The 26,363-nt window shown below is 39.9% G+C and overlaps 1 protein-coding gene and 1 pseudogene across 5 annotated transcripts in view; both read right to left on the bottom strand.

Moving 5' to 3' along the window:
• Positions 1 to 26,363, bottom strand: part of ARSB (arylsulfatase B) — a 288,497-nt gene that overhangs the window by 172,153 nt on the left and 89,981 nt on the right. The gene's annotated exons all lie outside the window — the stretch shown is intronic.
• On the bottom strand, positions 14,517 to 14,610 carry LOC120365667 (U6 spliceosomal RNA; annotated as a pseudogene).

The following is a 26,363-nucleotide window of genomic DNA, read 5'->3' as shown; positions in this document are numbered from 1 at the left end:
GAAAAGCACCACTAGTTTCCAGCACAGCTGTTTCAGCCAGCACAGCGGCTCTCTGCACAAAAACTCACACAAATTTGGATGGCCGTTTCAACTGGCACCTGGAATGCCTGGAGATGAAGCCGCCCATTCAACTGAAAAAATGGGGGCTGAAACAGGGAGCCAGGTAATCTGGCTCTGTGAGTCCCACTCCCACAAAGACAAGCAATCTGAAACGCTCTGGATTGAGAGTTTCACAGCAAGCACAGCTGGACGCTGGACGGTCCAACTCTGTGGGGGAAAGGCATCTGCCATTACCAAGGCAGTCCATAACTACCAAGGCAGTCCGCCATTACCCAGGCAGTCCTCCATTACTGAGGCAATCCACCATTACAGAGGTAGTCTGCCATTACTGAGGCAGTTCTAACCATACCTCTATAAACAAAACTGCAAGGAAGTTCACACAGTAGCAGGGCAGAGCCTAGGGCAGCTCAGCAATGCCTCTGCTGGTAGACTGTGACTAGGCTACCTCCTTGTTGGGTAGGGCATCTCTGAAAAAAGGCACAGCATGTCAGGAACTTATAAATAAAACCCACCTTCCCAGGACAGAGCACCTGGGAAAAAAGGTGGTTATGAGTTCTGTTGCAGCAGACTCAAACGTACCTGCCCAGCAGCACTGAATGGAACAATGCAGCTCACAGATCAGCACTTGAGCTCCTATAAGGAGCAGACTGTCTCCTCAAGCAGCTCCCCAACCCCCAAATATCCAAAGAGACACCTCATAAAGGAGAGCTCAGGCTGACATCTGGTGGATATCCTTCTGGTAGGAAGATAACACAAGAAGAAACTGGCAGAAACTCTTACTGTTCTGCAGCCACTGCAGATGATCCCCAGGCAAGCAGGGTCTGAAGTGGATCTCAGCAGTCCTACAGAAGAGGGGCCTGACTGTTAGAAGGAAAACTAAGAAACAGAAAGAAATAACTTCATCATCAACAAAAAGGATGTCCACTCAGAGACCCCATCGGAAAGTCACCAACTACAAAAAACACAGGTATATAAATCCACAAAGATGGGAAGAAACCAGTGCAAAAAGGATGAAAACACCCAAAACCAGAATGCGTCCTCTCTTCCAAGGGATCACAACTACTCATCAGCAAGGGAACAAGGCTGGATGGAGAATGAATCTGATGAATTGACAGAAACAGGCTTCAGAAGGTGGGTAATAAGAACTTTCTCTGAGCTAAAAGAACATGTTCTAACCCAATGCAAAGAAACTAATAACCTTGAAAAAAGGTTTGATGAAATGCTAACAAGAATAAACAGCTTAGAGAATAATATACGTGACCTGATGGAGCTCAACACAAGAACTTCATGAAGCATACACAAGTTTCAACAGCCGAATCGACCAAGCAGAAGAAAGGATATCAGAGATTGAAGATCAGCTCAATGAAATAAAACAAGAAGGCAAGACGAGAGAAAAAAGAGTGAAAAGAAATGAACAAAGCCTACAAGAAATATGGGATTATGTGAAAAGACCTAATCTACGTTTGATAGGTGTCCCTCAGTGTGATGGAGAGAATCAATCCAAACTGGAAAACACTCTTCGGGATATTATCCAGGAGAACTTCCCCAACCTAACAAGGTAGGCCAATATTCAAGTCCAGGAAATACAGAAAACACCACAAAGATATTCCCATCAAGAAGAGCAACCCCAAGGCACACAATTGTAAGATTCATCGGGGTTGAAATGAAGGAAAAAATGCTAAGGGCAGCCAGAGAGAAAGGTTGCATTACACACAAAAGAAAACCCATCAGACTCACAGCAGATCTCTTGGCAGAAACCCTACAGGCCAGAGGAGAGTGAGAATCAATATTCAACATCCTTAAAGAAAAGAACTTTCAACCTAGAGTTGCATATCCAGCCAAACTAAGCTTCACAAGCAAAGGAGAAATAATATACTTTACAAACAAGCAATTGCTCAGAGATTTCATAGCCACCAGGCCTGCCTTATAAAAGCTCCTGAAAGAAGCACTAAACACAGAAAGGAACAACCAGTACCAGCCACTCCAAAAACATACCAAATGGTAAAGAGCATTGAAACAATGAAGAAACTGCAACAACTAATGGGCAAAACAGCCAGCTAGCATCAAAATGGCAGCAACAAATTCACATATAACAATATTAACCTTAAATGTAAATGGGCTGGCTGGGCGTGGTGGCTCACATCTGTAATCCCAGGACTTTGGGAGGTCAAGATGGGCAGATCACGAGGTCAAGAGATTGAGACCATCCTGGCCAACATAGTGAAACCTTGTCTCTACTAAAAATACAAAAAAATTAGTTGGGCATGGGGGCACATGCCTGTAGTCCCAGCAGGAGAATTGCTTGAATGTGGGAGGCAGAGGTTGCAGTGATCCAAGATTGTGCCACTGCACTCCAGCCTGGTGCCTGGAGACAGAGTAAGAGTGCCTCAAAAAAAAAAAAAAAATTGCAAATGGGCTAAATGCCCCAATCAAAAGACACAGACTGGTAAACTGGATAAAAAGCCAAAACCCATAAGTGTGCTGTATCTGGGAAACTCATCTCACATGCAAGGATACACATAGGCTCAAAATAAAGGGATGGAAGAAGATTTAACCAAGAAAATGGAGAGCAAAAAAAAAAAAAAAAAAATCAGGCATTGCAATCCTAGTCTCTGATAAAACAGACTTTAAACCAACAAAGATCGAAAGAGACAAAGAAGGGCATTACATAATGGTAAAAGGATCAATGCAACAAGAAGAGCTAACGATCCTAAATATATATGCACCCAATACAGGAGCACCCAGATATATAAAGCAAGTTCTTAATGACCTACAAAGAGACTTAGACTCCCACACAATAATTGAGGGGGACTTTAACACTCCACTGTCAATATTAGACAGATCAACGAGACAGAAAATTAACAAGGAGCAGATCTGGACCAAGCAAACCTAACAGACATCTACAGAACTCTCCACCCCAAATCCACAGAATTATTCTTCTGTGGATTTGGGATATACATTCTTCTCAGCACCACATCACACCTACTGTAAAACTGACCACATAATTAGAAGTAAATCACTCCTCAGCAAATGCAAAAGAACAGAATAACAAACAAATGCAAAATAACAAACAGTCTCTCAGACACAGTGCAATAATATTAGAACTCGGGATTAAGAAACTAACTCAAGGCTGGGCACTGTGGCTCAAACCTGTAATACCAGCACTTTGGGAGGCCGAGGCGGGTGGATCACGAGGTCAAGAGATCGAGACCATCCTGGTCAACATGGTGAAACCCCATCTCTACTAAAAATACAAAAAATTAGCTGGGCATGGGGGCGCGTGCCTGTAATCCCAGGTACTCAGGAGGCTGAGGCAGGAGAATTGCCTGAACCCAGGAGGCGGAGGTTGCAGTGAGCTGAGATGGCGCCATTGCACTCCAGCCTGGGTAACAAGAGCGAAACTCCATCTCAAAAAAAAAAAAGAAAAAGAAACTAACTCAGAACCACACAAGTTCATGGAAACTGAACAACTGGCTCCTGAATGTTGACTGGTTAAACAATGAAATGAAGGGAGAAGTAAAGATGTTATTCAAAACCAATGAGAATGAAGACACAACATACCAAAATCTCTAGGACACATTTAAAGCAGTGTCTAGAGGAAAATTTATAGCAATAAATGCCCACAGGACAAGCAAGGAAAGATCTAAAATGGACACCCTATCATCAAAATTGAAAGAGCTAGAGGGGCAAGATTAAAAAAACTCAAAACCTAGCAGAAGACAAGAAATAACTAAGATCAGAGCAAAACTGAAGGAGATAGAGACACACAAAAAAATCAATAAATCCAGGAGCTGGTTTTTTCAAAAGATCAACAAAATAGACCACTAGCCAGATTAATAAAAAAGAAAAGAGAGAAGAATCAAATAGATGCAATAAAAAAATGATAAAGGGGATATCATCACCAATTCCGCAGAAATACAAACTACCATCAGAGATTACTACAAACAACTCTATGCACATAAACCAGTAAATCTGGAAGAAATGGATAAATTCCTGGACACCTGCATCCTCCCAAGCCTAAAGCAGGAAGAAGTCAAAACCCTAAACAGACCAATAACAAGGGCTGAAGTTGAGGCAGCAATTAATAGCCTACCAACCAAAAAAATCCTGGGTCCAGGTGGGTTCACAGCCAAATTCAACAACACATACAAAGAAGAGCTGGTACCACTCCTTCTGAAACTATTCCAAACAATCCAAAAAGAGGGAATCCTTCCTAAATCATTTTATGAGACCAACATCATCCTGATACCAAAACCCAGCAGAGATGCAACAAGAAAAGAAAACTTCAGGCCAATATCCATCATGAACATAGATGCAAAAATCTTCAATAAAATACTGGTAAACCGATTGCAACAGCACATCAAAAAGCTTATCCATCACGATCAAGTAGGCTTCATCCTGGGGATGCAAGGCTGGTTCAACATATGCAAGTCTATAAACATAATCCACCACATAAACAGAACCAAAGACAAAAACCACATGATTATCTCAATAGACACAGAGAAGGCTTTCTACAAAATTTAACAGCCCTTTATGCTAAAAACTCCCAATAAACTAGGTATCCACAGAACATATCTCAAAATAATAAAAGCTTCTTATGACAAACCCACAGCCAATATCATACTGAATGGGCAAAAACTGGAAGCATTCCCTTTGAAATCTGGCACTAGACAAGGATGCCCTCTCTCACCACTCCTATTCAATATAGTATTGGAAGTTCTAGCCAGAGCAATCAGGCAAGAAAAAGAAATAAAGGGTATTCAGTTAGGAAAGGAGGAAGACAAACTGTCTCTATTTGCAGACGACATGATTGTATATTTGGAGTAGACCCCATCGTCTCAGCCCAAAATCTCCTGAAACTGGTAAGCAACTTCAGCAAAGTCTCAGGATACAAAATCAATGTGCAAAAATCACAAGCATTCCTATACACCAATAACAGACTTAAAGAGAGCCAAATCAAGAATGAAGTGCCATTCACAATTTCTACAAAGAGAATAAAACACCTAGGAATACAACTAACAAAGAATGTAAAGGACCTCTTCAAGGAGAACTACAAACCACTGCTCAACGAAATAAGAGAGGACACAAACAGATGGAAAAACATTCCATGCTCATGGTTAGGAAAAATCAATATTGTGAAAATGGCCATACTGCCTGAAGTAATTTATACATTCAACGCTATCCCCATCAAGGTACCTATGACCCTCTTCACAGAACTGGAAAAAACAACCTTAAACTTCATATGGAACCAAAAGAGAGCCTGCATAGCCAAGAAAATCCTAAGCAAAAAGAACAAAGCTGGAGGCATCATGCTGCCTGACTTCAAACTATACAAGCCTGCAGTAATCAAAACAACATGGTACTGGTATCAAAACAGAGACATAGATCGATGGAACAGAACAGAGGCCTTGGAGGCAACACCACACATCTACAACCATCTGATCTTTGACAAACCTCACAAGAACAGGCAATGGGGAAAAGATTCCCTGTTTAATAAATGGTGTTGGGAAAACTAGCTAGCCATGTGAAGAAAGCAGAAACTGGACCCCTTCCTGACACCTTACACTAAAATTAACTCCAAATGGATTAAAGACTTAAACATAAGACCTAACACCATAAAAACCCTAGAAGAAAACCCAGGCAAAACCATTCAGGGCATAGGCGTAGGCAAGGACTTCATGACTAAAGCACCAAAAGCATTGGCAACAAAAGCCAAAATAGACAAATGGGATCTAATTAAACTCCAGAGCTTCTGCACAGAAAAAGAAACAATATTAGAGTGAACCAGCAACCAATAGAATGGGAAAACTTTTTTGCAATCTACCCATCTGACAAAGGGCTAATGTCCAGAATCCACAAAGAACTAAAACAGATTTACAAGAAAACAAACAAACAAACAGACAGACAAACAAACCCATTCAAAAGTGGGTGAAGGATATGAACAGATACTTTTCAATAGAAGACATTGATGAGGGCAACAAACATGAAAAAAATGCTCATCCTCACTGGTCATTAGAGAAATGCAAATCAAAACCATATTGAAATACCATCTCACACCAGTTAGAATGGCGATCATTAAAAAATCTGGAGACAACAGATGCTGGAGACGATGTGGAGAAAAAGGAACACTTTAACACTCCTGGTGGGAATGTAAATTACTTCAACCATTGTGGAAGATATTGTGGTGATTCCTCAAGGACCTAGAAGTAGAAATTCCATTTGACCCAGCAATCCCATTACTGGGTATATATCCAAGGATTATAAAACGTTCTATTATAAAGACACATGCACACGTACGTTCATTGCGGCACTATTTACAATAGCAAAGACCTGGTACCAACCCAAATGCCCATCGATGATAGACTGGACAAGGAAAATGTGGCACATATACACCATGGAATACTATGCAGCCATAAAAAATGATGAGTTTGTTTCCTTTGTAGGGAAATGGATGAACCTGGAAACCATCATTCTCAGCAAACTGACACAAGACCAGAAAATCAAACACTGCATGTTCTCACTCATAGGTGGGTGCTGAACAATGAGCACACATGGACACAACGAGGAATGCATCACACACTGAGGTCTGTTGCAGGTGCAATAGGGGAGGGACAGCAGGGGCTGGTGAGGTTGGGGAGGGATAACATGGGAAAAATGCCAGATATAGGTGATGGAGGGAATGAAGGCAGAAAACCACATTGCCATGTATGTACCTATCCAGCAATCCTGCATGTTCTGCACATGTACCCCAGAACCTAAAGTACAATAAAATATACATATTAAAAAATAAGAATAAAAAATTAATTAATTTTAAAAATAAGGTGAATAGTAGAAAAGAAAAAGTGCTATTTCTTATATAATGAGGTTACAGAATCATACAAACTCCCAAGGTATCCATACATTTAGGTGACTTTGGAGACACATTTTAAATAACACCTATTTTGCATTAAACATTAAAACAACAACAACAAACACTATTACTGAAACAAGTCACATGAGGGCAGTATCACCGACCTCCTGCTGTATAGAATGTTACATATAAAAATCTATTAAGAAATCAGAGCTCTATCAAAGCTATAGGATGCACCTGGGATGAAAGAGCATGAAGATTTGTTAAGCACTGACTGCACCAGGAATGACTCCGATTTTGCATTATCTCTCACAGAATCTGGAGTTGGTAGACATGGAAGAGAAGCCTGAGGCCAGACACTCACTAGCTGTGTGGCCAGGGGTGATATACCACCTCAGTTTCCTTGTCTTCACGTGGAAATAACAATCCCTAACTGATTTAATCCATTTTCTGTTGCTATAACAGAATACTGAGGCCAGGTAATCCATAAAGAAAAGAGGTTTATTTGGCTCACAGTTCCGATAACTGATAAGTCCAAGTGCTAGGCACTAGCATCAGTTGCTGGTGAGGGCTTTTGTGCTGCATCATAACATGGCAGAGAAATGGAAGGAAATGCAGGTGCAGGTAAAGAGAGACCGAAGAGGAGGAAGAACCTCACTTTATAACGACCCACTCTCATGGGGACTAATCCATTCCCTCAAGAGTGAGAACTCACTACTGGGAAACAGCACTGATCTATTCATTAGGAACCTGCCCCCATGACCTCCTACTGGGCCCCACTTTCCAAGATGCCCTGACTTCCACATGAGCTTTGGTGGGAACAAACCACATCCAAACCATAGCACTACTTCATCTATTATGGTGAAAATGAAATGACATTGCTTATGATCATTTCTTGGCAGGGTACCTGATACAACCTGAGTACTCAATAAATGGTAGCAACTGCTGTTGTTCTTAATACTTACAACAACCCAAATAGTTTAGTATTATAACCATTTTGCTACTTTTTTTAAAAAGGATGTTTGAAGAAGCCAAACAACTAATCAATGGCAATGCTAGGATTCCAACAAGGTCTGTGTGACACCCCAGGCCTCTGCCCCTAGAGTACCACACTCCCATTATCCCTAGTGCAGAGTGGGGTCACACACGTACACCACACAAACTTTCACTTCCTGATGAAAACCACAAGTACCGTCAACCTCAGCAAAGTGTACACTCTTCCTAAGGATGTACATAGGAAGTTATTTCAAGATGATAGTAATTCCTTTTAGAGAAGGCTTTGCTGCTGGTGGGGAAGAAATTCAGCGCTCTACTGCCAAGGAGATTTTGGTGGAACCCTTAACATACCAGTTCTCAGTTCTTTCCTATGCCTATTAAAAGGGAGTAGAGAAGAGTCTTGAGTTAGATCAGGTGAGGAAACATTTCTCCAACACTTGGGTCAGTGACAGATAATCTTATCATTTGACACCACGGACTTACAAGAACCTTTCCTCAAACTTCCCCACATCATTTCTCGACAAAAACTCAAGGCCCAAACATTCACTCAGGCCAGTTTATGAAATACACATTCCATTTCATATTGAAGCTGAGCAGACCTGTATATTCAAAACAACAAAAGGTCACCATCAGTAGAGAGAAGAAATTCCTCCACGCTCATGATACTGCACAGAGTATCAGTCACCCATAACCAATGTATCAAAACTTAGAAGACGGTACTGTTCACGTGAGACCAAAATACACTGGAAAGAAATATATACACTCTCCTCGTGGTGTCAAGAAAGGCTAGGACAGAATAATTATTTCACTGTTGTCTGGACTGCTGTAAGTAATGCTGGCTCAATACTTTAGAAGCCTGTTGTCTCTGTTTTAAATAGATACACTTCCCTGAGATATTATATCGTGTCCTGCAGCTACACATACTTGTTAGTGCTCAATGAAGTGTGTGATGAAGATGGTGATGGAAATAAGAGTGGAGATGATGGGGACAGGGTGGGTGGATCTGGAATCTGATTCTAGGAGCAGCTCTTCAGTTACAATTCAGAAAAATTATCCGGGTTGTAGAGAGAATTTGACCACTCTTGCTACTGTAGGAAGGGGAAGCTATTTCCACATATCATTAGGGTAGGCCACGGATGCAGCAAGTGTGACTGTTTTTGCAATTAGCTCTTTGTGATATTTTGCCATTAACAGTAAGCGATTCAATCAACAGTTATTTTTTTTCAAGAGCACTCCAAAGAGAAAGCACTTTCAGTGGACACACCTGCAACTTCTCCTGGACTCTCCTGGCATAGGGCCCACTGTAGATGTGGCCTCAGAAGGGCAGTTCAGGCTTGCCTGTCCTTGTACCACCACAGATAGCACCTGGCCTATGGTTGCCACTTATCAGCAACAGGCCAGAATCCACTGAGGCCGTTAATGACTTCAATATATGAGAAATAGGGGGCAATCCATGAGTTCTAGTTCAGTCTCTTGGGTATTTTAAAGAGTTCTACATAAAACTGGTCAGAGTAGCAACAAGAATAAAATAAGCTCTTTTGAAACAAGGTAGAAAAGGGAGTTTCCTATATTGCTCACTGAAGTTTGACATAAATTAAAATTTAAAAAGACAATGTAACCATCAACATTTCAAACATGTTTCTTCTCATTTTCCCTTCTAGTTTTATTTTTTGGCAAAAGTTAATTTCTTTCTTGTTAAGAATTCGTTTTCAAGAGAAATTTTTGTTTTATTTCCTGACTGACACATGGAAAAACTTCCAAATCAAAATAAGATGACAATAGCTCCTAAAGGAAGCAAAGACACATTTTTTCAGGGAGATGGTTTTGCAGCAATGTTTTGGCACAAGGAAAATCTAATTATAAGGCCTTTGCTGTCTAGAAAAGAAATGTCAAAATAAGACAAACATCATCATATACAGACCAGAAATCTCACTTTATTATTCATTATTGAACAAAAATAACTGTCAAAAAGTCACGGAAAAACATTGGTTTGCCAAAGATCTGAGCAAAAACATTAAGTATATGACAATGACACCTCATCCATATCCAGCTGATAAAAATTAAGATGAAACCATGACAACAGTATTAATTTTTAGGACTACTCCCCACACAATTTAATGTGTGGCTTGGCCATGGAGGGCTGCCCTGAAACATCATCTGTACCTGATCATCCCTGTGGATACTTCATCCTGGGCTTACCCTAGTCATCCTTCCCATCCTGGCTCAAAGATCACAAAAGGAAAAAGCAAGGAAGGCTCTGGCAGCCTCGTACCAGGACTGGACATCTCTCTGAATATGGCCCTGATGCAACGGTGACTGACAGATGAGCAGGCAATATCATTTCAAATATGGAAAAGCTCCTTGTCCCAGAAAAGTATATGCTTGTTGATGGTTGATTCTTTGGATTTTTTTTTTAATTACTAAGATGCAAATTGGAGTGCTCATATATGCCTTAGTAGTCAGCTAAACAATTAGGTAAATTCAATCTTCTCCTGCTAAAAGATTGTGGAGAAATTATCTACCTAGATATTCAAATTACAATCTGATATTCTTCTCAAATTTTCTCTTTCCCTCTTTTTTCCTTTTTTGAGACAGGTTCTTACTCTGCTGTCCAGGATGGAGTGCAGTGGCATGATCATAGCTCACTGCAGCCTTGACCTCCTGGGCCCAATCAATCCTCCCACCTCAGCCTCCCAAGTTGCTAAGACTACTAGTGTGCACTACCACTCCTGGCTACTCTTTCCTTGTTGTACTACATTGAATCATTTCTGACTGAATGTGCATTTGACTCTGTCAAGTCTACCTTTAAAAGCGTTTCCAATCCATCCCCGCTTCTGCAGCCCAATGCCTTGGGTCAGGCACTCCTCTATCTGGACTCCTGGGCTAATTTATATACTGCTTTAAGGTGCCACCAGAGGTATTTGTAAAACCCAAAATTAACTAGGCCACATGCATGTTTAAAGACCTGATTGCTTTCCAACCAAGAAAAGTGTCAAAGTCACGCCCACATATAGAATCCATCACATGTGGCTCCAACCTCCTTTTTGGGCATCAACTCCTGTCCTCCCCCATAAAAGTGTCCTGAGCTTCAGTCATGTAGAACGAACCTCTCCCTGTTGATGGAATATGTCATGCCATTTCATGCTAATTTTGCCTTTGCACATGTTGGCCCCCTTGACTACAATGCCATGGGTTAAAGATCACATCTTCTCTGAACCTGCCACTTAGTCCTCTAGAAAGTCTTCATCTCTGATCTGTATTTCTGCTATATTTTATAAGCATATTTTCACTTAGCTGTCTATTGTTACACTTAGATTACACTTAGCTCTGTCTATTGTTAATCAGTTGTTCATGGTTTTGTCTTCCCCACGAACTCTGCTCCTCAACAGCAAAAAGTTTCTCATTGTATTTCCAAGACCTAGCACAGGATCTCCCACAGAGAAGGGCTCAATGATTTAGGGGAACAAATAAATGAGGAAAAGGCTACTCACCAAAAATAGGGGTTAGAGGCACTAAACATTAACTTTGATTACTGCATTGCTTTTTCTAAGCCTTTGTCCAGCCGCTCTGTGGTCTTGACTTTTCATTGGCCATTCTACATAATGCTGCTTAATCTACAGGAGCTGGAAAGCAGTGCTCCTGGACCCCAGTGAGGATTTAAGCAAATCAAACCAGCAAATATCAGAATAGTTTGTCTAATCCAGTTCCTGGTCAGTTATGTTGGAGTCTAAGAGGGTTGATTGGGAGCATTTCACAAAGCATTAGTCCTGGCCTGGAAGAAAGAACTCACTCATTCCTTTAACACATCTTTCTTGAGTGCTGCCTTGTTCCAGGGACCACACCAGATCTGGGAAAATGGCAGCAAACAAGATGGACAAAGTTCTCGCCCTTGCAGAATGAGTGAGAAAAAGAGATAAAATCTCTCTATTCATGGCAGGCAATGACTGGGCTTCATGGAGCTGAAACCATAAGGATAGGACACAGCCAGCCAAGTGACCATCAGAGAGATCAGAGCCCAGGCACAGGGAGCAGGAGGCTCAAGGGCCTTATGCAATCACACATTTGAGACTAGGGTGTCTGTGTCAAGGCTGCTTCTTAATTAAAGACTAATTACACCATTATGTATACTCTGCTGCCCGAAGTTAAGGAAAACTTGAGCTAAATGATGTTTTATGACCATCATCACTTTCCTCTATCACCTCTACAGCCACATGTCAAATTTGACTGAAATGCAGGGAACTGATAGGAGCTAAGCATTGTGAGTTTGGGCGAGTACTCAATCTCTAGCCTAAGTTTCCTCTTGAGAAATGAAGTTAACAATACCCACCTTAATATTGTGCCTGGCACAGAAGTAGTTCTAAATAAATATGAGCTATTTTTATGTATGCTAGTCATCAGCACCAGCAAAGTACAAAGAGCAGAATAGGCTCCTATCTGGAGGATATGAATTAACATCATGTTTTTGCAAGAAGCAAGTATTCTAAGCATAGAGTCCTCCTAGGTTGCATTCTCTATCTTTTTTTTTTTTCTTTTTCTTTGAGACGGTGTCTCGCTCTGTCACCCAAGCTGGAGTGCAGTGGTGAGTTCTTGGCTCACTGCAACCTCCACCTCTAGGGTTCAAGCAATTCTCATGCCTCAGCCTCCTGAGTAGCTGGGACTGCAGGCGCCTGCCACCACGCCCAGCTAATTTTTATATTTTTGGTAAAGACAGGGTTTTGCCATGTTGGCCAGGCTGGTCTTGAATTCCAGACCTCAGGTGATCCACCCACCTTGGTCTCCCAAAGTGCTGGGGTTACAGGCATGAGCCACCATGCCCAGCCTGCATTCTCTATTCTATAGGTAATTTCTTGAGAAGCACAACAGCACAATAAATTGTGAAGCATGTTGTTACTATTAGGGGAAAGCCAGGATAACTCTTTTCTGTTCCCATTAGTTTAAATACAGGACGTCAATTATCAAAGGAAAAGACACTATAACAATAGTCTGGGATTCAAATTAAACACCAGAAACTGAAGATTTGTTCAAATACACATTTGATTATCTGTAGGGGTTTAAAATGGCTTGCAGCATTCAGGGAAGATAAGTGCTCTGACTGCCAGCTCAGACACTAAGCAGACTTTACATCTTGACTAAGAGCACCAGCAAGGAGAATGTCCAGCTGGGCCAGCAAGAGGAGGATTCTGGTGGAGTGCGACTGGAGGCCAGGAACCAAATAACTGATTGATACGGTTTGGCTGTGTCCCCACCCAAATCTCATCTTGAATTGTAGCTCCCATATTTTCTATGTGTTGCAGGGGGTACCCAGTGGAAGATAATTGAGCCATGGGGGTGGATTCCCCGATAAGGTTCTTGTGGTAATGAATAAGTCTCAAGAGATCTGATGATTTTATAAGGGGTTTCCCCTTTCACCTGGCTCTCATTTTGCTTTCGCCTGCTGCCATGTAAGATGTGCCTTTGTTCTTCCTTCACCCTCCACCATAATTGTGAGGTCTCCCAAGCTATGTGGAACTGTGAGTCCATTAAACCTTTTTCTTAACAGCAGTGTGAAAATGGGTGAATACACTGATGTAGCCACCAAAATATTTAGAGATAAAAGAAGATGGATACAGGGAAAGGGCAAAATCAGGAATGAATGAGGATTAAAAAGAAAAAAAGTTATAAAAGGTTGTAGTAAATATTTCCTCACTTTAATGATGTTAATGCCATTGCTTATAATGCTAAGATATCAATGGGACTTTATCTCTCCTTTAAAATTTATTAAGGATGAAAAGACTCTAAAGTCTGTTGAAAGATTGAAAACGTTTGTTCTCTACAAGTTAAAATGGAACCGGAAACTGGAAAACAGTGTCCTAATTTATTACATATTGGCAGGGAAACAACTTTTTCCTGTAATTTAAAACATAAGTAGTCACAGATCTTGGAGATCTTTAGATGGAAGTTGTAAGGTAAGTATAAAATGTTGAGGTGCTCTAACTTACATTTAATCTTCATATTCAGAATCCCTGACAAGTAGCACAGAAGACCCACGTCTGATATGTGAGCCAAGTAAATGTACCAAATGTTTGCTCTGTCCTTTTTAACAACTAAAACCCTGCTTGTGTTTCCTATTGTTTAATTTTTAGGAATGTTTGATATTTTTGACTAATGAATTTCTGGGAAAACTAATTTTTTTGGCACCCTTAGGGAGTATTACAGTTTACTCACACATTATTTGACTCCCCTTTCAGACCTAAAACCCACTGAACATGGCCAGATATTTTTTACTAGACAGCTGTTTATCCTTCAGGAATGCCACTAGAGAAGTAATGGATGAGAAAAGTACCACACAGGTGCTAGAGAGTCTGGCAAGTTCAAGAGCAGCAGGAGAAAAGTGAAAATACCATCAACACACAGGAACAAACAGAAGTGTGGTTTCAAAAGAACAGGTGTACCAACAACTTGCATGGTGAGAAAGATAGAAATTGAAGTCAATGGGTTTTCAGAGAGTGTTAAGCCAGAGAAAGCTTGCACATTCTATTTGGGCAGACATCAACTACTTGAATTTGTCTTCATGATTCCTAGTATATAATACAAGTTAAATGTTCTCAATTTTTATCCTTGGAGCAGAAACAACATTTTACTGAATCTCTACTTCTTGCGCAGGGGCCATGCTAATCTTCTCTGTATCGTTCCAATTTTAGTATATGTGCTGCCGAAGCGAGCACTGAATCTCTACTTCTTAAGTGGTAAGATATGCCTTTAAGGTTACTCAGAAAAACCAATAAACTAAACTGAGTGGACAGGCAGTTTCATTTCCCCAGAGTTCTCTGAAGTTTTGCCAAATTCTAAAGGATCTCACTGGTGTTTGGGTGTTTAATGCAGAGGGAGACAAACAAAAGTCATGAGAACACTGACGAGCACAATCCTTCCTGAAGAACAACTGGAAAGTAAAACATTTAATGGCAGAAACAAAAACAACTCAATACATCCAAACATGAAGCAATTTGTTTAGAGAATTTCAAATATTGAATGTATACTTAATACATCAATAATAACGAGATGCCCTTCAGATCTGCAGATGACACTTGCTCCAAGGCCAAAGTAAAATAAATTTTGTGAACCTCCAGAGTCCTGGGCAGCAGCCCTGCTTCAGACCAGGCCGCGCACAGTGGGAGTGAGGGCAGAATCCAGGTGACTGACACTGGACCTCCCAAGCAGGTGAGGAGGCTTCTCAGGAGAAAAGGACATGGAAAGCAGCCTGGGGCTCTGTGCATAATGAGAGGCAAATGGCTAACAGGAGGCCTTGCAGGAGGAGACAAAGGGATGAACAGCCAATGGCCAGGATAAAAAAACCAAACCAAAGAAACAAACAAATTAAAACAAATGCCCTCAGTTCCCACAATAGGCACTACAAAGTCCATGCAATCAGAGACTACCTCAGGGTCTGTTCAGTCTCAGACACAATTCCAGCAATATGTGCGGTGTCTGTTGTCCTCATTTTATAGCAGACTAGAATCTGCAAGTCAGGAAGATGCATACTGCTGGACATGGTCTTTGGAGAAGGAGGAAAGAAAAATATAAATTGTAAAAGTAGACCACAAACTTGAGTGTCTTTACCTGTTTTTCCAACATTAAATGATCCACACCGATGTATATTAAAGACACCACTGAGGCTGGACATGGTGGCTCACACCTGTAATCCCAGCACTTTAGGAAGCCGAGGTGGGTGGATCACGAGGTCAGGAGATCAAGACCATCCTGGCCAACATAGTGAAACCCCGTCTCTACTAAAAATAAAAAATAACCCAAGTGTGGTGGTGTGTGCCTGTAGTCCCAGCTACTTGGGAGGCTGAGGCAGCAAAATCACTTGAACCTGGGAGGCGGAGGTTGCAATAAGCCGAGATCATGCCACTGCACTACAGCCTGGCAACAGAGCGAGACTCCATCTCAAAAAAAAAAAAAAAGACACCACTGAAAGATACATAATACAATAAAAACATCAAAATGATGACCCTACATCATTAAGATAGTAAGAGGCTGATGGCATATTTAAGGGTGGTTTAGGCCTAGCAAAAATGTTTATATCCCATATCCCTGTCACTAATCCTATCTATCTACAGCAATACAATGTGCCTGCTTTCACCTGACACCTTGCAAAGGTCACAGCTATAAGCACGTGAAAACTTTCACTATCCTGGCATAAAGTTAGGCATATAGACTGAAAAGAGAAAATGATTACAGGCTGCTAAGCAGTATGCTTCATGTGCCTTGCATCTCCACTGAAATAATGTTTCCAAATAGCAAGTAGCAGCTTCTCTCATTCCTAGTAATTCTGTCACCCTGTGACCCTCAACCCAGGAAGCGGGCAGGGAGATTCACATCTGGGCTCTGGGAGTGGATAGTCAGCAGGTAGATGAGCTAATAGGTTTAGCTTAAGCAATCACTCAGAGCCAGGGGAAGAGAGGTGACTGGAAGCGAAGCTAGAGGATATGGCTGTGACCTTAAGATCAATTCAGATCATCTCAGTTAATTCATGATCTTGGGCTCTGCCCCCAGGACTGCATCCAGTGTAGAAGAAATAATAGATATAGGGATACAAGAGGGGAAAGAACCATGCCTCATCCCCTGGAGGAGCTAAGAAGCAGATGAGAAGACAGCAAGACTCCCTGCAACTCCTGTGCCCAGTATAGTGTGGCAGCAGCAGATGATATTGGTTGCACAAGGTGATGGAAGGCAGGCTCAGAGGCTTCTCACGCCACAGTGTGGAAGGGGTTGCAGCTCCACTGATGAATGTTTTTTATTTGCTGTTGAGAAGAGCACACATGTGGCACAGAGATGGTCCAAAGAGTCTGCAAGCAAGGAGGTCGCTGCCTGATCTAGATGGATGATATAAAAAGGCAAGCCAAGAACAGGAATGTTTCTGCAGAGGCTTGTGCAGGGATGACTATGGACCACACACTTCCTTCAGTTCCAATGCACTGGCTCCCTGGAGGGGAGCCAGGATGAGATCATGAATTAACTGAGATGATCTGAATTGACTGAAACCAGGCTTCCTCCACCCAGCAGAATAGGGACCCCAGTGGCACTGAGTTCAGTAACAGGGTAAAAAAAGAAGTTATATTCTTAGCATATCTAAGGTCGTGCACTGAAATTTGTGATTACTATGCATATGTGTGAGTACTATGGCTGGATGCCCTAGATTTGATGGATATAATAATTGTGTTAGGTTATTTTGTAGGTGAAATAGAAGTTAAATCCATTTTTATTGTTTTGGTTATTTTGAAGTGGTAATATGGACTCATTCCCAGACTTTACATTTTTATGTAACAGCAACTCTAATGATAGGGAAAGTACCAACATCAGAAGAAAGCTTGTTTCTATAACATGCCTCTTTTCTAATCTAACATCCCCTTTTCATAACAAATATTTTGTTATGCTCCTTTGTCCTGAAATGGAATTTATACACAATACCATAATTATATGTCTAATTAAAAAAATAACTCTCAATGTAACACAGAGGAGAAAAAGGCAATTAATAATAAAATAGCATGTATTTCATATGAAAATGTACAGGCACAATCCTAAAAGACATAGCAAAGTGGTTAGATGATTGTATACAGTTACAGATGAAATAAATTTGGACTTAAGGCCATTCTATACTAGAAGTACAAAAAAACAGACAGTCAAGATAAATGCTAGGATAAAAATTAGAATATTAATTCTATATATTAAAACCATGCTAAAATTACTTTGTGTTTATGTGTAAAAGAGACTTAGGTTCTAGTCTCAGAAAATTATAAATAGGCTTTTAAATTTCATGACTAACCAGCAGTATATTTTGTGAGTTGTACAGGCCTTGGGAAAATCCTCAGTGTGTGGGGTTATTAGGGGCATTGCATCCTGAGCCCCCTACTCACTAGGTATCAGCAGCACTCAAGTGAATTTCTAAAATACTCTCAGTAAAAACCACTGCCCTATACAATGGCAAGATTGGGACATATGGCTAGAGGCAGCGACCTCTTTCAAGAGGCTTCATAGTTTAGCACTCTTTACCTTGTGAATTTAACACAGTTTGGGGTCTGGCCTAAAGCTCTGTAAGCTTATAAATAATTCTATCAACACATGGAAAAAGGTTCCAATTCTTAGAAGCAGAATCATTGTAAATTATATATATATATGTAATCACAAGGTCAATTAATTGATTTACAAAGTAAATTTATCACAGTGACTGGCATGTTTATGGCCCATGTGAGTGGCATAAATGTATGGGAAACCAAGTTATAATCAGATGTCCTGGTAAGGACTCAAATATATTTGTATTTTTATAATATGTGGGATCTCATAATAATTGTTTTTCAGATCTAAAATATATTCTATAAATATAATGTTTGTATTTACTATAAATATTCAAAGATGTACTGAAAGAAAGCTGCTTCAATGAGAAAATTCACCAAGTTTTAAACATTTTTTTCTAGCAACTAAGACTTCAAAAATGATGCATCTAAAGTTCATTCAGCAAAAAATAGATAACCTATATGCCCTATATATATTAAAGACACTGAAATTATTAATTAAAAACTTTCCCAGCCAGGTGTGATGGCTCATATCTATAATCCCAGCACTTTGAGAGGCCGAGGCAGGTGGATCACTTGAGGGCAGGAGTTCGAAACCAGCCTGGCCAACATAGAGAAATCCCATCTCTACTAAAAATACAAACATTAGCAAGGTATGCTGGCAGGCACCTGTAATCCCAGCTACTCGGGATGCTGAGGCAGGAGAATCGCTTGAATCTGGGAGGCAGAGGTTGCAGTGGGCCGAGATCCCGCCACTCCTGAGGACTCCAGCCTAGACAACAGCCTAAGACTCCTTTTTAAAACAAAACAAAACAAAACAAAACAAAACAAAACCTTCCCACCAAGAAAATCTCAGGCCCAAATGCCTTCATTGGCAAATTCTACCAAACATTTAAGAAAGGAATAATAGTTGTTCTATACAAACTCTTTCAAAAAGTAGATAGGAATCCTGTACTTTCCAACTTATTCTATGAGGCCAGTGTTACTTTGACACCAAAATGAAAGAAAGACATTACAGAAAAAGAAAACTACAATGAACATAGGTATAAAAAATCCTTAACAACATTTAGGAAATCAAATTTAGCCATATATAAAAAAGATACATTAGTTTTCTATTGTTCTAGTTTTCTACTACCACATACTTAGCAGCTTAAACAATGCACATTTATTATTGTACAGTTCTATGGGCTAGAAGTCTGATGCAGGTCTCACCACGCTAATATCAAGGTGATGAGAGGGCTTCATTCCCTTCTGGAATTCCATTTCTTTGACTTTCTAGCAAATCCATTTCCTTGCCTTTCTAGCTTCTAGAGGCTGTTTGCACTCCTTGGTTGGTGTCTCTTGAGCTTCACACTAGAGTTATGAGAGGACCGTATACCACGAATACGGTAATTAATATTCTAAGTTTGTCCATGTACTTAATCTCACTAGTAGGTTTTAAACTTTGAAAAGTTTTCTTTTGCACATTAGTGTTTTTTCTTTCATAATGAAGAACTGCCTTTAGCATTTCTTGCAAGATGGTTCTAGTGGTGGTAAATTCTCTCAGCTTTTGTTTATCTGGGAAAGATTTCATATTTGAATGATAATTTTGCTGGATACAATATTCTTGGATGGCAGGCTTTTTTCTCTCTCTCTTTGAGCAATCTGAAAATGCCATTCCACTCCCTTCCGGCCTGTTTAGTTTCCTTTGAGAAATTTGTTGCCAGATGAATTAGAGCTCCTTTATGTGTTATTTGCTTCTTTTCTCTGCTACTTTAAGATCCTCTCTTTGTCCTTGACTTTTGAGAGTTTGACTACTCTATGCCTTGGAGTAGTCTTACTTGGCTCAAATCTGTTTGGTGTCCTCTGGGCTTCCTGTAGCTTGATATTTCTATCTTTCTCAAGTTTTAGAAAGTTTTTTTGTTATCTTTTTGAATAAACTTTCCACTCCTTCCTCTTGCTCGACTCTCTCTTGAATACCAACACCAGTGATTCTTAGATTTGGTCTTTCAAGGTAATTTTTTACATATTGTAGGTGGTCTTTGTTACTTTTTGTTCTTCTTTCTTTTTTCTTCTCTGATTGTGTATTTTCAAAGAGCTGGTTTTTTAGTTCATTTATTCTTTCCTCTGTTTGGCTCATTCTATTGCTGAGAGCTTCTTATGAGTTCTTCAGTTTGGCAAATGTATTTCTAAGTTCTAAGATTTCTGTTTGATTTATTATTTCAATCTCTTTGTTACATTTCTCTGATAAATTTCTGAACTGCTTTTCTGTATTATCTTGAAGATAGCTGAGTTTCCTTAAAACTGCTATTGTGAATTCTCAGTCAGAAGTTTACAATTTGTCATCTCGTTTGGGTCAGTCACTGGATTTTGCTTTGTCCTTTGGGGAGACTGCGGTTCCCTGTTTGCTGTTGTTACTTGTGCTTGTATGTCTATGTCTTTGCACTGAAGGATTAGATACTGATTCCAGTTTTCTCTGTCCAGCTTGTTTTGTTTTTTATTGAATGTATTTACTTAATCTTTGCCATTAGGTTGCTTCTTCCTCTTCGGCTCTAGGTGGCGCCACAAGCCCAGGTTCACTTTGACTCTAGTAAATGGTTGCAGCCTGCCTGTCCCAAATGGGAGAGGTCCCAAACGGATTATCCCAGGTATGTTCCACAGGTCCCCTGAGCAGGAACCCCTAGCCAGCCTTCCACACTGCTGGCTAGAGGTTCCTGCTCAGAGGCCTTTGGAATGTACCTCCTACAGTGTGGTGCTGCTGAACAGCCACTCTGATTTGGTGTCTCATTTGGTTGAGTTACAGATGACAGTTTCCTGGGTTGGGAATGGTAGCCTCACCTTCTGACCTTTGTTGCTACCTGACCTCAGGGATATTTCTCCCTACAGGCACTCACAATGCTTCCTACGAGTTAAGGCAGGGACAGGACTCCTGCTATGGAGCTCAAGAAGGTGAGAAAGCTGGCTAACCATCTCAATTTTATTTTTTCTGGTGTAAAAACTGTGATTTGAGGGAGATTTTCCACAGGCCTGATGCAGAAAGAATGTAGGGAAGGGGACTTGCAGATGTGGAAGTTTGATTCTCCAATCATATGCTCAAAGTTTTTCCACTTCTCTGAGGCCCTGGGAACTGTCTCATCTTGATACTTGAGCTCTGGGTTGTTGCTGGTGAAAATCTCAATGCTGTCTATTTGCTTTTGGTCTCATTTTGAGGGACTGAAGCTGGCTTGCCTCTATACTGCCATTTTGAAATCCTGCATTCCTTGATTCATGGTCCTCTTTCTTCACCTTCAAAGTCAGCAACGATGGTTAAATCCTCACATCACATTATCCAACTTATTCTTCTGCCTCCCTCTTCCACTTTTTTTATTTTTATTTTTTTGAGATGAAGTCTCACTCTGTTGCTCAAGTTGGAGTGCAGTGGCGTGATCTCGGCTCACTGCAACTTCCACCTCCTGGGTTCAAGCGATTCTCCTGCCTCAGCCTCACAAGTAGCTGTGACTACAGGCACACACCACCATGCCCGGCTAGTTTTTTTTTATTTTTAGTAGAGATGGGGTTTCACTAAATGTTGGCCAGGCTGGTCTTGAACTCCTGACCTCATGATCAGCCTGCCTCAGCCTCCCGAAGTGCTAAGATTACAGGTGTGAGCCACCTCTGATCCACTTTTAAGGTCACCGATTATATTCACCCAACCAGATAATCCAGGACAATCTCCTCACCTTAAGGTCAGTTTATCAGAAACCTTAATTTGGTCTGCAATCTTAATTCCCCTTATCATATAACATAACATATTCACAGGTTCCAGGCTTTAGTGCATGTTTGGAGGCAGGAGAGAGATGGGGGATTACTCTGCCTACTACAAACATGATGATCAAATAGTATTTATCCCAAGACTGCAATCAATTTTCAAATAGAAGAACAGAGTTGGAAGAATTATACTATCCAATTTCAAGAACTACTATAAAGCAATAGTAATCAAAATTTCATGGAACTGGAATAGAGTGCCTAGTAAAACAACCACATTTAAATGGTCATTTGCTTTTTAGCAAGGATGCCAAACCAATCTATGGGGCAATAGTTTTTACAAAAAAAAAAAAAAAAAAAAAAAAAAAAGCTAGAGTAATCTGATATCTATGTTATAAAAACAAACCAACAAAACCTTGACCAACCCTACTTCATAACACACATAAAAATTAGTTACAGATAAATCATATTATAATTCAATATAAAAGATAAAGAGCCAAATCAAAATAGTGACAAAGGATTAACTAGACATTTCTCTAAAGAAGATACGCAAAAAGAGATGGTCAATAGACATATAAAAAGATGTTCCACATTAGTCATTCAAGAGGCACAAACTAAAACCATAAGAAGATACCACTTCCCAATAGGACTGCTATATAACTAGAAAAGACAGGCAATTGACGAGTGGTAAGGATGTAGAGAAACTGGAACATAAAGTGCTGGTAGGACTGTAACATGATGCAGCTGCTTCGAAAAATAGTGTCTTAGTCTATTTTCTGTTGCTGTAACAGAATACCATAGGCTGGTTAATTTACATAGAAAATAAGTTTATTTAGCTCATGGTTCTGGAGGCTGGGAAGTCTAAGAACATGGTGCTGGCACCAGGTGAGGGCCTTCTTGTGGTATCATAACATGACAGAGGGCATCACATGATAAGAGGGCAAGAGAAAGAGAGCCAGAGAGAATTCGCTTTTATAACAAAGCCACTCAAGGTAATGAACCCATTCCTCTGATAGTGACATTCATCTATTCATGATGGCAAAGCCCTTATTAATCCATTCACAAGGACAGAAGGATTCAGTTTCCAACACATGAACTTTGGGAAGATACATTCAAACGATTGCAAACAGTTTAGCAGTTCCTCATAAAGCTAAACATAGATTTACCACATGATCCATCAATTCCATACCTAGGTATATACCCGAGAGAAGTAAAAATATATGTCCACACAAAAATTGGTACCTGAATAGTCATAGCAGCATTATTCATAATGGCCCCTAAAAAAGTAGGAACTATCCAAATATCCATTAACTGATGAATGAATTTTAAAAATGTATATTTTCAGCAATGTATAGCAATAAAGAGGATACTATTCATCAGCAAAATGAAATGAAATACTGATTTATGCTACAAAATGGATGAACATTGAAAACCTTACACCAAATGAAAGAAGCCAGACACAAAAGCCATATATTGTATGATTCCATCTATATGAAATATCTAACTTAGTAAAATCCAGAAGGACAAAAAAATAGATTACGTGATTGACAGAGGGAGGGGAGGAAATTGGGAAGAACTGCTAAGGGATACAGACTTTTTTGTAAGTTTAATTTTTAAAATATTCTGAAATGAGACAATGGTGATGATTGCACAACTTTGTGAATATACTAAAAATCAGTGAACCATTCACTTTAAAAGGGTGAATTTCACGGTATATGAATTATATCTCATAAAAAACACACCGTATGAGGAAAAAGAAGATGGTTCAAAGACCTAAATGTAACTGCTAAAATCATAAAACTTTTATAAAAAAACGGAGAATAGGTCTTAGAATAGATCAAAAGTTTCTTAAAACCAACAGTTTTGCTTAACATATTCATGTATAAAAATAGTTAAGATCCATAACGATGTAAGAGGAAGCAAAATGATGATGTAACTTCAGAGGGGGAATAAGCAGTGGGAGAAAGCACAGCTCTCGTCAGCTGAGGGAATCCCATTGCAAGTAAGCACCCATCCTACACGTTTTGCCCTTTGGATGAGAGGTGAGTTAAAGAAGAAATCCTACATTCAGGAAAAGTCTTCCTAGTGTCACAGGAATGTAAACCATCTGCTTCATTTAAACAGTCCAAGCCTGCCCACTCCATGTATATTTCAGAACACAAGCAAGGATATATCTCAGCACAACAGATGTGATTCCTCCAGACAGCATTCTAAATACCTCCCTAATTATCAAACCCCAGAGCTTTCAGGACATGTCAGATTCTTTGTTCTTGTTTTCACCAGTCCATCAAATTTGCTTGGCTTCTTTTGTAAAACAGTAGACCTTTTCTGGAGTCAATGTGCTTCTCTATCTCTTACATATCCCTACTTTTATACTGCACTTTTTTAGGGAGGCCTTTTGTGGTAAGCTGACCCCACAAAACATCTGCCTGGCATATGAAACACAAAATTCTTTTTTGGAAAGCTTTCTGTATGTATCAGACACTATATTGTTGTTTATTCCATTTTTGGCTTCCTGAAAGTTTATGGAATCAAGTGGAAAATGACTTCAAAATAGGTAAGAGATTACATGAATCTTTTCTATACCTCATATAGTCATGAAGATATATACCCTATCAGATATGAAATCATGTGCTGGTGATTTCTTTTTTAATTTACATACAGTCAAATTCACTTATTTTGGTGTATATCATTACGGATTTTGACAAATAGAGTCATATAAATACTACTACAATCAGGATAGAACATTCTATCACTGTGACAACTCCTTTGTATCACCTCTTTGTAAACAAACTGTACACCCAGTCTTAACCCCTGGCAACCACTGATGTTTCTCCATCATTAAGATTTTGGTTTTCCTAGAATGTCATATAAAAAAAATCATAGTGTGTAATCTTTTCAGTCTGGCTTCCTGCATTCAGCATAATGCATTTGAGGTTTTTCCATGCTAATGTGTGTATCAACAGTTCATTATGCTGCTGAGTAGTAGTCCACCACACAGAAGTACCACATCTGTTTATTTGCTAGCCAAAGGACATTTGGGTTTTTCCAGTTTTTAGTAATTATCAATAAAGATTCTATAAAAATATAGGTATAGTTTTTTGAGTGAACATGCCTTCATTCCTTGTGGGTAAATTTCCATGAATGAGATTGCTGCTTTCAAGGTATTTTTTCTTCATCTTTAGTTTTCAGCACTTATATTATAATGTTGGTGTACTTTTCTTTGAATTTATCCTGTTTGGATTTCACTGAGCTTCTTGAACTTCTACATATATCTTGCACTAAATTTGTGAAGTTTTCAGACATTATTCCCTTATATATTTGTTCTACACCAATATTTCTGCCCTGTTTCTGGACTCCAATGATGTAAATGCTAGACCTTTTGATATTATTCCATAGATTCCCTGCAGCTTTGTTTTCCTTTTTCTCTCTGTGCTTCAGACTGTATAATTTTCTTTCTTTCTTTGTTTTTTGTTTTTTGTTTTGAGATAGGGTCTCACTCTGTTGCCGAGGCTGGAATGCAGTGGCGCTATTTTAGCTCACTGCAACGTCTGCCTCCTGGGTTCAAGAGATTCTCCTGCCTCCGTGTCCTGAGTAGCTGGGACTACAGGCATGCCACCATACCTGGCTAATTTTTGTATTTTTTGGTAGAGACGGGGGTTTTACTGTGTTGGCTAAGCTGGTCTCAAACTTCTGGCCTCAAGCGATCTGCCTGCCTCGGCCTCCCAAACTGCTGGGATTACAGGCATGAGCCACTGCGCCCAGCCCAGACTGTATAATTTCTATCGATCTATCTTGAAGTTCACTGACTCTTCTTTATCAGCTCCATTCTGCTATCAGATCCATAAATTTTAAATTTCAGATATTGTATTTTTCAGTTCTGTAATTTTTATTTGTTTCGTTTGTTGTTTGGTTTTAGTTTATATTTCACTGCTATTTTCCATTCATTTCAAGAGTGTTCAACTTTGTCTCATGGAGAATGGTTATAATAGCTGCATAAAAGTTTTTGTCTGACAACACAAATATTTGGATGATTATTTCAAATGAGCTCATCTCAGCTGAAATAAAGAATCTATTTTTAGTCTTTTCCCTTCAGTACTGCTCATATTTTCCTAGTTTTTTGTATAATGAGTAATTTTGGACTGTATACTAGACATTTTGAATATTATGTTCTGAGCCTCTAAATCTGGTTAAAATCTTTTCAAGGGTGTTGATGTTTGCTTGGTTAAGCAGACAATCAACCTAGTGAGATTCTGGCCACAAGTTTTGTTTCACCTTTTGTGGGCAGTGGTTCTAATGTTGGTTTAGTTTTGAAAGGCTTTGGTATGATGTTTGGGTTTGCCCAGTGCATGTACCACTCAAGGGTTAGTTAGCCCAGGACCTGGGCGGTGGTTCACATGGCAGTTGAGTTTCCGAAGCCTTTGCTTTGCCCCTTTGGGTCTGTGTGGCATATATGCAGCTTGGGGGTGAGCCTGGGGCTTAGCTCATACACAGAATCAGGGGATCCTCTTCTCCAGTTCTTTCTTACCTTCAGATTCACCCCCAACTTTCACTCCAGGAGACCCTTTATATGGTTTCTCTGGTCAGAAAAATAGGTTTCTCTCAGGTTGTAGTTCCCCATTCTGTCATGAACTTCTGCATAACTGAGGCTGCCTTTGGGAGCAAAGCAGCCAAAAAAAAAA

The sequence above is a fragment of the Saimiri boliviensis genome, chromosome 1 (genome assembly GCF_048565385.1).
Source record: "Saimiri boliviensis isolate mSaiBol1 chromosome 1, mSaiBol1.pri, whole genome shotgun sequence".
In the NCBI taxonomy this organism is placed as follows: Eukaryota; Metazoa; Chordata; class Mammalia; order Primates; family Cebidae; genus Saimiri; species Saimiri boliviensis.
The sequence above is the reverse complement of the archived record's forward strand: the minus strand, read 5'-3'. Positions and strand labels throughout refer to the sequence as shown.